The sequence below is a fragment of the Trachurus japonicus genome, chromosome 6 (genome assembly GCF_045865225.1).
Source record: "Trachurus japonicus isolate A0001 chromosome 6, Traja_1.0".
Classification (NCBI taxonomy): domain Eukaryota; kingdom Metazoa; phylum Chordata; class Actinopteri; order Carangiformes; family Carangidae; genus Trachurus; species Trachurus japonicus.
In genome coordinates, this window is record NC_140912.1 from 26,171,214 (window position 1) to 26,185,457 (window position 14,244).

At 41.4% G+C, this 14,244-nt stretch overlaps 1 protein-coding gene and 1 long non-coding RNA gene across 4 annotated transcripts in view; one reads left to right on the forward strand and one right to left on the reverse strand.

Annotated features, from left to right (window-relative positions):
- The window catches only part of gnao1a (guanine nucleotide binding protein (G protein), alpha activating activity polypeptide O, a), a 107,975-nt gene that overhangs the window by 46,858 nt on the left and 46,873 nt on the right, over window positions 1–14,244 (reverse strand). The gene's annotated exons all lie outside the window — the stretch shown is intronic.
- LOC146986274 (uncharacterized) lies at window positions 636–3,614 on the forward strand. The gene is made up of 3 exons (XR_015036022.1): window positions 636–720; window positions 797–850; window positions 3,476–3,614. It is a non-coding gene; the product is annotated as an uncharacterized LOC146986274 (long non-coding RNA).

A 14,244-nucleotide genomic window follows, 5' to 3' on the forward strand; every position in this document is an offset into this window, starting at 1 on the left:
CGTCAGAGCGCTGTAGAAAATGTCCTAAATGACGTTGTTTCGAGTAAACTCTGGATTATACCCCTTCAGGACACTTGGATTGTAGCGGACGAGCAGTAAGGAGGAATATTACAAGGTTTTTGTGTAGTTTTATGGACTTTTTTGTGTCGGGCGCTATTGACTCTCATATAAGGATTTCGTTGGACTACGAACCGGCCTCCTGGGTCTCCAGATGCACTTTGAGGAATAAAAAACTACTCCAGAGTATTCATCAGCATGAGGGTGAGTCACTAATGACTGAATTTCATTTTTTGATGAACTATTCCTCTAATTGGGGGGGTATTGAACAATATAGGATTGAGGTCTTTGTTTCAATTTTTCAGCCTTTGTCCGTTTAACAGAAACACATATTGGAGCGGATTTCATGCGTAAGAATGTGTCCAATATTACCCCCCCCCACCCCGCCCCCCACTGGAATAGAAAGCATAATTTGTCTGAAAGCAAAATTATTCCAACTTTATGGGCAACGGTTTATGTTCCTGTTTTTTGAGCTCTAGCATTTTCCAGAGTTTTCTCTCACATGTGCTTTTAAAATAATTACAACCCAAAGGGAAACAACAACCAGCTGATTATATATAAAAAAAAACAGTTCTGCAACAAACTCTGAACTGTGGCGGTCTCTCTCTGAACGAACTCCAGTTCACATCTCAGCTGTTCTCAACCTCCAGGTCATGAACATCAGTGAGTCACAAGATCAAGGGTGGGGGTGGGGGGTGGGCTGCACAAAGTGGCTTACTTTGTCTGCATTTGTGTTCAGATGACTGTACCAGAGGAGACTTCCAGGATCAATGCTCTGGAAAAAGTGTTGAGTGTGAGTTCTTATAAAATTTACCAAAAAAAAAAAAAAAAAAAAAAAGAAGAAGGGGGAATTGAAATGAATGACTTTTATGGATCCGGTCTTTCTCTGGAAAAAAAAAAAGGTTTTAATTAGCTCATCTTTTTTCCAGCCCGTGCACTTCACTTCACTTCACTTCACTTTCTCTTCTCTTCACGCTGCTCGGCTGAATCCCAGTGCAGTAACACATTTGTTTTCCTTACATGCAGCCCATCAAAGCAGAAGTATCGAATGTGTGAATCCATGCAGCAAACTGTAGCATCAAGCTGATGTAACACAATCTCTGCGTCCGCTTTGAGAGAGAGAGAGAGAGAGAGAGACGGCGGCGAGAAAACAAGAGTGAAGGGTAGAAAAATTCTCTCTTTCTCCATTTCCAACCAATGGGATGTGAATAGACGTGTCCAAAACACAAACAGCGTCCAATCACGTGAGAGATGCGCGGTCAGGTGACTATTAGCATGGCTTTGCATGATCCATGGAGGTGGCTGCTGGCTGGGGCTAGCCTGGTTGCTATGGTAACTGGTTGGTATCCTAGAGACTGTCAAAGAGGCTTATAGACAACTGGATGGTAAAACAACCAGAGAAAAGAAAAGAAAAGAAAAGAGAGAGAAAAGAGAGAGAGAGATGTAAAAGAAGAAAGAACCTCATCCCATATCTCATACTGGAGAATTTAGACAAGCACACACACACACACACACACACACACACACTTAACTACATATGACTGCATGTGTGTGTGTTTTTGGAGTTATCTGGCCTTTAGCGATAAGAGCTGTTGAATCAGATTATCTTATTGTCACAGCTACACACACACACACACACACACACACACACAGAGTGGGGGTAACACAGACAGAACCGCCACAGTCAGGCCCAATACTTCACTCAACTATAAATAATGACAGTCCACATACACACACACGCGCACACACTCAAATACAAGCTTGATGAGCCCAGCCTAGATATGCCCGTGTCTGTATGTGAATCATGTGTCAGTGAAAAGAGGTAATGCAGACAGTGAATGCATTAGTGTGTGTGTGTCATCGCGTCCTGAGAACACTTTGTTCTCTTTCGTTATGCTCTGATTTTCCCATAGAAAGTTGTTCTTTCTATATTTCCTGTGTACAGAAGCAGAAATGTTTAAAGGAATAGTTCAACATTTGGCAAATTGGCCAAAATGGGATTTCTTGGTTTCCCTCATCAAACTCATCAAATACACAATCCAACAACTCCAAAAGGCTCTGGTGGACAAGTTGTGACCTGCACATTCACCACGCTATGAGATGATAACAGAACATTACGAGACAGAGTTCTTTTAGAAATCCCATTAGTCTCCGTAGCGTAGCTCTGAGCAGCTTGTGGCTCTGCTCCGCCGTTGTAAAAATAGCTTGCACCAACAATTAAAGGTAACGAACCCACTGCTATGACTATAGGGATTATGACAATGGGCCAATTTGCCAAAATGTTGAACTATCCCTTTAACATTCATGTGAAAAAGATGAACATGATGGTGACAAATTAAAAAGGAGCACGGTTAAGGTAAAATGAACTCTATGAACCTCCTGTCTGTGCTTTAACTCTCTCTGGTGCTGCTTTAAATTTATATCATGGACACCAAAAGGCTGCAAAGTCAGCCCCGACTCTGAACTCCTGAACCACGTAAAGATGAAGAAATCCACTTGAGATACTGGCAAATTCATAACTATCATGCTGCTAACCATGCTGCTCCACATCAGTCCCAACAGCAGCAACAGTATTAACGTTATTCTCATGGTGGTGCATCTGTTTTATCAAATAAGGATTTAGATTTAGAGATGTAGTAGATGAAGCTCTGTGGTGCAGCTGAGTGTTAGTTTAGTAAGATCTTTAACTCGCTAATGAGTCACTATCAGTTTGTACTTCGACAGAGGAAGTTATGTAAAAAAAAAAAAATGTTTAAATGTGGATGGTGCAACATAGATACTGAAGCTGCAGCGACTTCCTCCATTTTGGGCCCAGAGCTTCCTCAAAGGTCAAAAACTCAGCGGCGTCATGATAATCTACTGAGGATCAATGGCTGAAATGCACGTGTCAGATTTCACACAGAAGATTCAGGCAGATTCAAGATGGACTGATTTCTCTTATTTTCTATGCGTGTGTGCATGTGCATGTGTGAGTGTGAATGTGTGTGTCTGTGTGTGAGCGACCGGGCCGTTATCCAGGAAAGTTTTTCCAGTAGCAGCCTTTTTAAACACACGGACGTTATTCATACTGTCTTTCAACAGGTTTAAGACAAAAAACGGAGCGTGCGTGAGAGCCTAGGAGGGACGAAAATGCTGGCGCTCATCTTAGCATGATAAAACGATGCTGTGTCAGTATGTGCATGCATATGTGCATGTGCATGTGCATATGTGTGCGTGCATGTGTGTGTGTCAGCACCCTGTGGGCAGTACAAGACTAGAAAGCAGCAGCAATGCACTCGCTGCCTGGCTGACTAGGCCCTTTAACACACACACACACACATACACACAAACACCTTTTTTTTTCCACATTTCCCTCTCTCACCACTCAGCCCATTACTCCAGTCTATTCAACCTCCCCCTCCCCTCTCCCTCTCTGTAGGAAGGCTGAAGAATAGTGAAGAGAAGCAGCTCCACCACACATGGAGGAGAGGCACTGAGGCGTATTACTGTGTGCATGACAGAACTCATACAGGACTCACTATAGCATCCAACCAATAAAGAACACATGAGACCATGCAGACATTGAGTCTTACTCTCCATCTATCCTGCAGCAGCTTCTTCTCCTCTGTGAGTCACCGCTTTCATCACAAAAGCTTCTGGTTCGGTCTTTATCCTCCACTCAGCTGCTGCACACCGACTGTCACAGGCCCTCAGAGTGTGTTATTATAATACATGTGCTGGAGGACAATAAAACTGTAACAGTATATAAATAAAAAAAAGATGCATCAATTATTTATCGGAGCTGATATAATAAAAGAAAAAGGTAAAAAAAAAAAAAAAAAGCCCGTATAGCAGGAACATATGGAGCAGCTGGGTGTGCCTGAAGGAGCTGAGGATGAAATATAGGTCTGTGAAATAGTTGGTTGTACTGTAGGAGCTTGATGACAGAGTGACAGCTTGCAGGGGCTTGTGGGTAAACGACTACCCGCCAACACGCTCGTCAGCTGGGAACATGCACTAGTCAGTCACAACAGCTCCTCTCTCTCTCTCTCTCTCTCTCTCTCTGTACCATTTATTCCCAGCCGGCATGTTGGTCTTTTGATTGCGACAACGAGCTCCGACAGCTTCTTCTACTTTGAGCTGTCAACACAACTTTCTGTTTGTCAAATAGAGATCGACAAATTTACTTTGCTCAGATTGCAAACTTGTTCACTAATTATTAATTCCACTGAAATCTTGAAATGAGGAGACGGGCATTTTCAGTCATTTCGATTTTCAAATACTATAATTATCCCATGAACGAGTACTCGATTACTCACAAATCACATTTTTTTTACTGTCAAAAAAGAAATGGGGGGGTCCATATCATGGGCATCACCAACCCAAACCCACTGTCTGTGTGGCTGTGGTTGGAGAAGACCACTGTCTAACATGTTCACTTTCACACTTGTTAACTTGCAACTTCCTGTTGTCTGCGCTGCCACTACTTCTTCTTCTTCTCTGCTTCTGCTTTAAGTGCATGTGGTGAAGCGTCACTCTAGTATTATCTAGTATTTCTGTGATATGAAAGTTTAACGCCACATATTCTGCACTGCATGTGATATTGATGCAGAACTGCACCACTCACTGCTTCTCTATGTACAGTATGATGCATTTTCAGGTTTCCCCAATCCAGAAGTCAGATCTCTCCCTCCTGGAGCGTGTTGTTGAGCGAGGTTCGGTGGCAGCTTTCTAATAAAAGTGTGGTTAAATGTCACTACAGTCGATGCTGACACAAGAGCACAAACTCTTTGACATGTGGGGACGAGATAACAAGGGAAATGTTTCACAACATCCATCAAACAGAGGTGGAGAAATGCACAGTTTTCTGCATTCAGTTTGCTACGAGCACAACGTATCATGTACTTACAACATAACAAGGTTGATTTTTTAAAAATTCTTCTTATGTAATGCTGCTGGAAAGTTTAATAAATAATAATACTTCATATTTTATTTGTTATATTTGGAGTGAGATCTGTCCAAATCTCAGATCAAACAGTGGGACTGGATTTATGAACTCACCCAGTTCTTTAATTTAACATTTTGCAGCTGCAGCTAAACCAACCGGCCCCGTCCTGCTTCTACCGTCACTGGTCCGAGGCCCAGAACGTTTACAGTGTGCACAAATCACAAAACCAGTAAAGGAGCGGCAGAGCGGAGATATCCCCCATTCTGAGATAAAGCTGAGGAAGATTAAAGCCGTGACTGTTGATAATGCCAACAATATGGATGCTGCCGTCGAGAGGCTGTACGTGATCTAAAAATAGAGCGTCTTGTGCACATAAAATCGATCATGTTACTTCCTTTGATAAATGGGCACCTGGGATCAGAGCGGTGGTTTTGTCGTTGGGTTCACGGGACCCTGAACGTTCAAAAGCTGTCTTGAGGGGTTGAGGGTCGCAGCTGCTCGGTGAGAAGCCACTTCAACTACGTATTATTTTCAAATGATTTGCATGTTCTTCCTCCCATGGTCCAAAGACATGCGCACTATAATTGGTGACTTCAAAATGCCTGTACATGTAAATGTGAGTGTGTTTGTCTCCATACTGTATATTGGCCCTATAAACAGTAAAATTAATAGATGAGCGATAATTAGATCTGTTTTTTATTGTTCTTTGCTGATTGATCTGCGATTTCAAGACAAGATGAAACACGCACACAGTTTCATGGAGCAGTATTGAGTGATCCAAGCTGCTGTCTGCAGATCCAAATAAGTCTGAGGTCACTTGTCCAGCTCATGTGGATCCTCGAAAAACGTCTATGCTGTCCCTGTCGTCTGCAGATGTGGACAGTTCCCACTCGTCCTCCAGGAACTACACAGAAGAAGCACCCCCACTGAGAAACATGAAGACACCCAACGTTTGTGGAAAAAGCATCAAAAGAACTGCATGATGCATGGAATTTAAAACGAGGCCAGTGAGATAAACACTATTATTTCTAGTGCAGCTGTTTTGTTATCGCTTGATGGGAATGAAAAGATCAGGCAGAGGATCTGGTCGATAAGCAGGATCGGTACGAGTAGTGGTGACCCAGGTGGGATGAGAAAATGAAACACTGTCTCTCCTAGTACTGATCTAATTCCTGGGGGGGGGTTGGCTGCTGCTGGTTTAGAGTCGTGAGGGAAGATTGAAGAGGAAGAAAAAAGAGGAGGAGGAGAGAAGACGAAGAAGTGGAATAGAGGAGATGAAAAGCAGGAGGAGGAGAAAGACAGTGAGAGAGGGAGAGGGAAAGAGGGAGGTAACCGAGGATGGCTGAAGGGTTTGAGTTAAAAATCCAGACACGTTGGGGCCCTTGTTATGCCATTGCCCAACACACACACACACACACACACACACACACACACACACACTTGAGCCTTTTCTCCCCAAGCTGATCAATAGAAGCAGCACTTAAGATTGCAGCACAAAAAGAGCCGGAGAGAGAGAGAGGAGGCCTTTTGAGGGAGAATTATAGGACTCATCCAACTGTGAGTGCTACTTAAATCCTCTATTGCAGTTTACAGTACATGCACACATACATATAAATACTGCATAAGCTAACCAATGAGATTTTTTAATGGGCGTCTATTCAGAGCAGATGTCTGTGTGAGGTATAGGGACAAAAAGCACGACTGTGCCTTTTAATTCCTGACCATTAGTGCAGATCAAATTCATATTATTTCCAATTAAATCTAAATTGAAGCCTAGATTTTAATTTATATAACAAAGATATGTGATCATAATGAGAGTTATATGTCCTCAGGGGTTTTGTTTCCGAACCAAATCAGTTGCAGCCAAGTCAAAATATGAGAATTGAGTGATAAATGTTTTTAATCACATAATTATACTGTAGTTTATGATACTGGCAGGTCAAATGTTTATCTGTCATATGCTAATGTGCATGAATGTAAGTAAGTAAATTAGGGATTGGATTTGGTTGGGTTATTTTCTATATGAAAAGTATTGCTTAAGGTAGTAAAAGTGACATCTAATAGAAAATCTCACAGATTTAGTTCACATCTATTAAGAAACTGAACAATGGTAAACTAAATAATATACTAAATAACGTTAAATTATAATCACAGAAATGACAAGTGACTTTATCTACATTGTCAATCTCTGCCCCGGCAAATTAATTTACACGTCTATTAGAAAACTGTTGGTAACATTTGACAATGTTTTAAAATCTGACTGACAATCGCTCTTCATGAGGCTGACAGCTCTGTGTTGAACCATCACACACCAAAAGGACAGAGCTCGATGATGATGATGATGATGATGGCTTGTGTATACAGTAAAAGTAAAAAGACCAAGTGCCAACGTGGTTCATCATGTAGTGACATTTCCCACTTATCCAAAACCGCAGACCAAATTTTATCTCATTTTTCGGTCACCAAAAACGACGAAGAGTGGGTGTTCTTCTTCCACAAAACTATCTTTGTCTGTGGCTGTTTGTCAAACTCACAGAATAATATTTATATAACTTTATACTATAACTTTATATATAACAATATTCTGTTATAGATAGGTAAATTTTCAGTTGCAACAGCTTAAAACTTATTTGGCTTTTTATTAGCAGAAATCTAATATGTCTTTCATAAATACGTATTTCACTTAAGTCGAATCACACCCGCATACAAATGAAAGCTTTCTGGTACCTTAGAATGAGTTGTTACAAGTCGTTACAAATACATAAGTGGGCGACGCACCGAACCGAGGCGGCCATGTTGCATCGCCATTTTTTACATTCAGTGGCAGCGTGACCGTAGGTAACCACGGAAACTCAGCGGAGCTGTCGGCTCGGGGAGAAAGTTTTCCAGGTAGCGCCTGTTAAAACTGTCACGACTGTGTAGTGTGAGGAAGGACGGAGGCACTGGTGTTGCATTCAGTTGCAGTCAGGCAGACGGCTGTCGGCAAACCAACCGGATGTAATTTTACTCCACGAGAGAAAGACGGTAAAACGTGGGTCAGGTAAACAATACGACATCACCATGACAACATATTGTCACGCCTGTATTGTTTTGCCTCGTGCTGGTGGACCACTTGTTTACATAGACGCTTGTTTATCCTGTTACATGCAGCGTCTGTTGTCTGACGTCTGCCCAATTTCACGTGAATGCAACATCAAGAATACGTTCCGATTTCAACCGCACCGCTAGATGGGGGTAATTCCTACATATTATACCTTTAATGAATATGCTAATTAAACAGATTTTAACGATTTCTATCAAACTGCAGATTTGATGTATAAACGACTGATCATTCAACCGTCGTCGTGTAGGAAATACAACTTTTGCAATTCTCACTTTTCGCCGTTTCATCACAAAAAAAAAACAAAAAAAAACGACAGCGTTTCAAACTGTTGTGAAATGAGTCTGTAATTTCCCACCGGACAATGCTGCTGCGTCATCATTTATTTAAAACATGTCCTCCATCATTGTTTATTGCATATTACATTTTCTTTATAAATAAATGGCGGCTTTAGTTTGGGAGATTTATGAAGTGATAAAACAAAGATGGTACCGCGACCGGACAGAGAGAGAGAAGATAGATGGATGTTTTAATTTCTACCCGAACGTGTGCACAGGGGAATAGCTCTCTTACACACACGCACACACACACACAAGGGACACCCCATTTAAGGCTAAATTATTTATGAAGAGACAGATGCAGCTTTTTATGAAGTTAATAATTGAAAAAAGATGAATTAAAGGGCTGGAAGTAGAAGAGGGAGAGTGAAGGGGAAGGAGCGAGACGAGAGGAGGAGCGGAGGAGGGAAAGAGGACAGAGGAGGAGGAGATAAAGATGATTTTTCGCTTCTTTTAATGGAACAATTCACATTAAACCAACTAAAAGTGGAGGATTGACCTCTTCGCCCTCCTCTCCTTCATCTACATCCATCTCTCCATCCCTTTGACCTTCTTCTGCTTTACTTCCCTATTTTTTGATTCCCCTCCTCACATCAATATCAGCTCATGGGTTGAACCTCAAATCCTTGCATTTGACTTCCAAAATTCACCTGATAACTCAACACCGAACACAGGGTCGTGTGCCGAAATTGGAAGTAGTAAAGTAAAATAAAGTAAAGTAGAGTAGAGTAACCTTTCAGTTGCATCAGGCTGCCGTCGACCAAAACTCTCCCGGTGGAGATTCAGCCCGATGGAAAAATGTTTCACGTATGAACAGACAACGGTCATGAGGAAGCCTTTGCATCATCTGCAGCAAACCAGCGGTGCAACAATGTCACTAATCGAGGATAGTGTGTGTTTTTGAAGTGAGTCGAGGTGCAAAGACGTACAAATAAAAAATTTTTAAAAAGTAGGGTGTCAGTCTGGATGTCGACAGTTTGAGAGCGTACTGTGCACGTGCGAGGAGTTCAGAGATAATGTGGCTCTTGAGATGGACAAAAATATACAGCTGTATCGACCAAGGACAGGAAGAGAGAAGGGCAGAGGGAGGGGGAGGGGAGGGGCGGGGCGGGGCGGGGGGAGAGAGACTCACGCTGATGGTATCTGCTAACCTTCAATTAGCAGCGGTAGTCAGCAGGGCATTGATTAGCCTCTAAATGCCAGAGCAGTGTGCAAACACCAACATTCACATTCAACGACACATAGACACAGACGCACACTCTCGTGCACACACACAGGTACTAAATTAATGTCACGAGTAAATTCATAGGGATTATCCGTTCATAGATACGATTGGTGAAATGAGGATCAAGAATAATGAATGAATTGTGTCGTAGCCCCGCCGGGTCTGACTGAATGACGACGAGCATTTCCTGAAATCTCAAATGAAATCCTACCTTTGCATTTATTGCATTGATTTTGTATTGGTTTTGTATCAGAGAGCACAAGTGTAGATGAATGAAAATTGACCCTTGCCTACTACTAATCTCTTTCTGATTGCTTTGCTTGACCTCCCCCCTTTTTTTAACCGTTCTGCTGATTTGGACACTTCAGACCACCGGCTATTATTAAAAAGAAAAACATTAATCACGGATTACTCCTGAGAGAAGATGTTTATGTGTATAAATGACTTATGTAAAACGCCCAAAGAAAAACAAAGCTCCAGAGACAACAAGCTGTTTTTCTAGCTTCGCATTAATTCTATTGATTGTGCATGTATTAGATGTGTTACGTACAGCATGTCTCGTATTTGTTGTTCTGTTTGCATTCAGTTTTCATCTTGTCCCGGCTTTTTGTTTTTTGTGTTTGCTGTTTTAATCTCAGTTTTTCCTCGACCATTTGTTCTCCTTCTCCTCTCACTGCTCTTCTCTCGAGCTCTCAATCTGTCTGGCTTTTCACTGTGTGAGCAAAGAAAGAAAAAAGTGTCCTTCAACAAACACAATTAACAGCATGCTGACTGTGTTGTGTTGTGTTGCGTTGTGTGTGTGTGTGTGTGTGTGCGTGCATGTGAGAGTGAGCTCTCCTGTGTTAATGTGGCAGCAGGACTCGTGCGCCTGCAGCAAAACATCAGCTTTGCATGTCATATATATGAATATGTGACTGTCCCAGTGTGTATATGTGTGGACTGTGTCATCTCTGGTACAGCGTGTGTGTGAATGGGTGTGTGTGTGTGTGTCTGTGTGTGTGTGTGTGTGTGTGTGTGTGTGTGTGTGTAGCCGTATATCAGGGTAGACAGTGCCTGGCTAGAAAACAACTGAGTCAGAGTTTCATTACCTTGTCAGACAGCACCAAGACCAAGAGCTCATACATTATGTTGCCTGGCAGACGCCCACACACACACACACACACACACATATAGTTTATTGGTTGCAGACATGGAAAGACACATTTGTGTGTCTCTCCAACCAACTCAGAGCCTATTTCCACCGCCAGACTCAACTTGTCTTCTTTGATTTTCTATAAAAGGCAGAAGTTGCAGATGTTTCCTGCTACTTTTTATTTGACCCCCCCTCCCCCTCCCCCTCCCCTCAGCCTCTCCACTCTCCAGGTCTGCTCATCACCACAACTATAGTGCTGTGTATCTATTTTATTATCTAATAGTGGGTTTTTTTTATATAGTTTTGTTCCTCTTCTTTTTAAACAACTGATACATATATTTGACTGTAAGTGTTATCAACCAATCTAATTATTCATAACTAATGATTTTTGGACAAGAGGTGGGATATAATGTGTTTTTTTCTTCTTTTTCTTCTCTTTCCTTTTCAGATAAATTATCTTTAAGCTTTTTGCTTTTCATTTTTTGTAATTATTACGACTATCATTTCTTGTCTGTCATGTCTTTTTTTAATCCAAACTGCGATCCTCCCTCTGCCTGCCTGATCCTGTCTGACACCTGCTGCTAAATTCTACTATAATTGTTAATAATGATTACCGTTATTAGCTTCTGTCAGTCCTGATATCAGTAAGAGAAATAAAGTTAGCTTTAATGTCATTATTTCTGCTGCTGCTGCTGCTTCATTTCATTTTCATTTTCCTTTATTTGTTCGAGAGGGACAGTGTACATTAATGAACATTTTAAAAGGATAAAATGTAAATGCACCCAATTATAGCCAATAGGCTAATTTCCGTTGGCAGTCCCCCTGCCAGATGGAGCATGGCAATGAGACCTATGATAAAGGTATACAATGCTGTGAACATTATTAATGGTGGACATTCCCTATAGTCTACTTGCCAGCCCATAGGGCCCCATTGTGAACCCGGAAATGTTGAGTACCCCAAAGTTTTATGTTAGAAATAGATAGTATGGGTCTCCAGTATTCAGAAACTGCCGGATGCTAACTTATATATATTGGGCAATTAGCACAATTGGCATAATTAGCATAAATTAGCATAGTTTCCTATATGGGCAATATTTCAGCAAAATTGACTTGGCTGATCTGGGCAATATTGGAGTGGTTTTAGGGGTTATTGATGATGCTGAATCCATTTCTGACATTTTCAAAATTCAAAATGGCTGTCTAAACCGGTAGTGACCAGATTTAAACCGCCAGTGGGCCGATTTTGATGGATTTCAATCTGGTCCCTTCCGGTTTAGACAGCCATTTTGAATTTTGAAAATGTCAGAAATGGATTCAGCATCATCAATAACCCCTAAAACCACTCCAATATTGCCCAGATCAGCCAAGTCAATTTTGCTGAAATATTGCCCATATAGGAAACTATGCTAATTTATGCTAATTATGTCAATTGTGCTAATTGCCCAATATATATAAGTTAGCATCCGGCAGTTTCTGAATACTGGGGACCTATACTATATATTTCTAACATAAAACTTTGGGGTACTCAACATTTCCGGGTACTCATTTTTGGCAAGTAGACTACTACCATCTCTCCATCTCTCTTTCTGTAGCTCAGATGACCCCACCCACCCTGGCTCTGGCTCTGTCCGAGGTTTCTGCCTCTTGGTGAGAACTGTTCAGGTCTCTGTAAATACTATTATGAGGAGGAAGTCGAGACCTGCTCTATTTGAAAGCGCCTTGAGAAAACTTCTGTAGGGAACCGGCTCTATAAAAATTCTTTAAAAAAGAGACTTATACTGCATCAACACTGACTTAGACGAGACCCGAACAAACCCACATCTATACACAAGCAGGTGGGAATAAACGACAACGCAAGGAAACTCATCACATTAACTTATGTGATGAAGATATGAGAGAGGATTTCATCCGCAGATGATGGTATTTATGTCAAGAAGAGCTGCTGCGGTGACTGGAAACTCCTTCCTCCTTCTGATATTTAGCATTTTAAATCATCACTTCAGGGAAATGTGTTCATCTTATATCAAGAATAAAGTTTATTATGTAAGATTTAAGCAACGACAGGGTGAATTACTAATGAAATTCGTAATTTGATAAGATCATTTGAACCATGAAGCGTCTGATTTTTTACCTTTTAACTTGTAATATTATCATTAGCTATAATTTAAAACCCAGCAGCTGCATGAATATCAGGTTTTAAATGACAACTTGCACTAAATGGCAGCTGATAATTGCAGTTTCCTCAGGGCGTGTTGTCATCGATGTCTAATAGACACTTTTCAACACAGCCTCTGACACTAACTTGCAGCCAGAGTGAAAAAACCCCAAAACAAAACAAGAGAAGACAGGCCACCGCCACACACTCCAGTGTCAGCTTGTTGACAATCTGCTCATGGTTCAGTCCTCCTGACACACCGCTCAGCGCTCACCTCTGCTCGGACTCCACAGGCCGAGTCGAGGGCGATCTAAACCCAGCCCCGGTAATGAGGATGGCAGGAAACGGAGAACTGCTCACTCCTTCCTGGAGCCAGCTGGAGCCATAAGGTCAACAAGGTCAAGAAAAGTTCACTTTGCTCTGACTCGCAGCAGCTCAGACAGAAGAGCAGCTTCACCTGTCTGTTCACACTAGGGATGTCACGATTATAGATTTTCTTGGTACGATTATTGTCAGAGAAATAATCACGATTATCATATTCAATAATTTTACAACAATATGTATGTGTAAAATCAAATATAGTCAAAATATAATTGCATTACCAATTATATAAACAAATTATTTAAAGTATCTATTAATATAGGACCAATTATTAATCCTTCAGAGAAAATGTTTTAAGTACGTTTTTTAATCTTTTTTTTTTCTTACGAATGAGGCGCTAACATTTAAATTTCTACCAGTTCAGTGTTACGTTTATTAATAACATAATAACATAATAATAATAATAGGGGCGGTGCGTGGCGCAGTGGTTAAGGCGGGCGCAGGCGTCCCTGGTTCGAATCCCGCGTCGGGCAGACCTTTCCTGCATGTCTTTCCCCCTCTCTCTGCCTCCTCCTTTCCTGTCTATCTCACTATGTGCTATCAAATAAAGGCAAAAACGCCAAAAAATATACTTAAAAAAAATAAAATAAATAATAATAATAACATAATTTAACCCAGTTACTGTGTATTGTAGCTTTACTCTGATGATTCATATCGTTCATAATGTTGCGTAACTTTGTTTTCATTCCCTGTGAACTGCGCCGATCTGTCGACATGGTTCCGACAAAATCTTTTTTGGAAAGTGACGGTGTTTAGGAACCTTTACGATTAAATAACTGTACCGCGATTAATGGTGAAAACAAGTAATCGTGACATCCCTAGTTCACACACCTCCACCGGCAGCAGCAGCAGCAGATGTTTGTCTGCATCTACTGTACCGCTCCCGTCCAGATCCTTGCTGTGATTGATTGACAGCTGAATCAGAATAT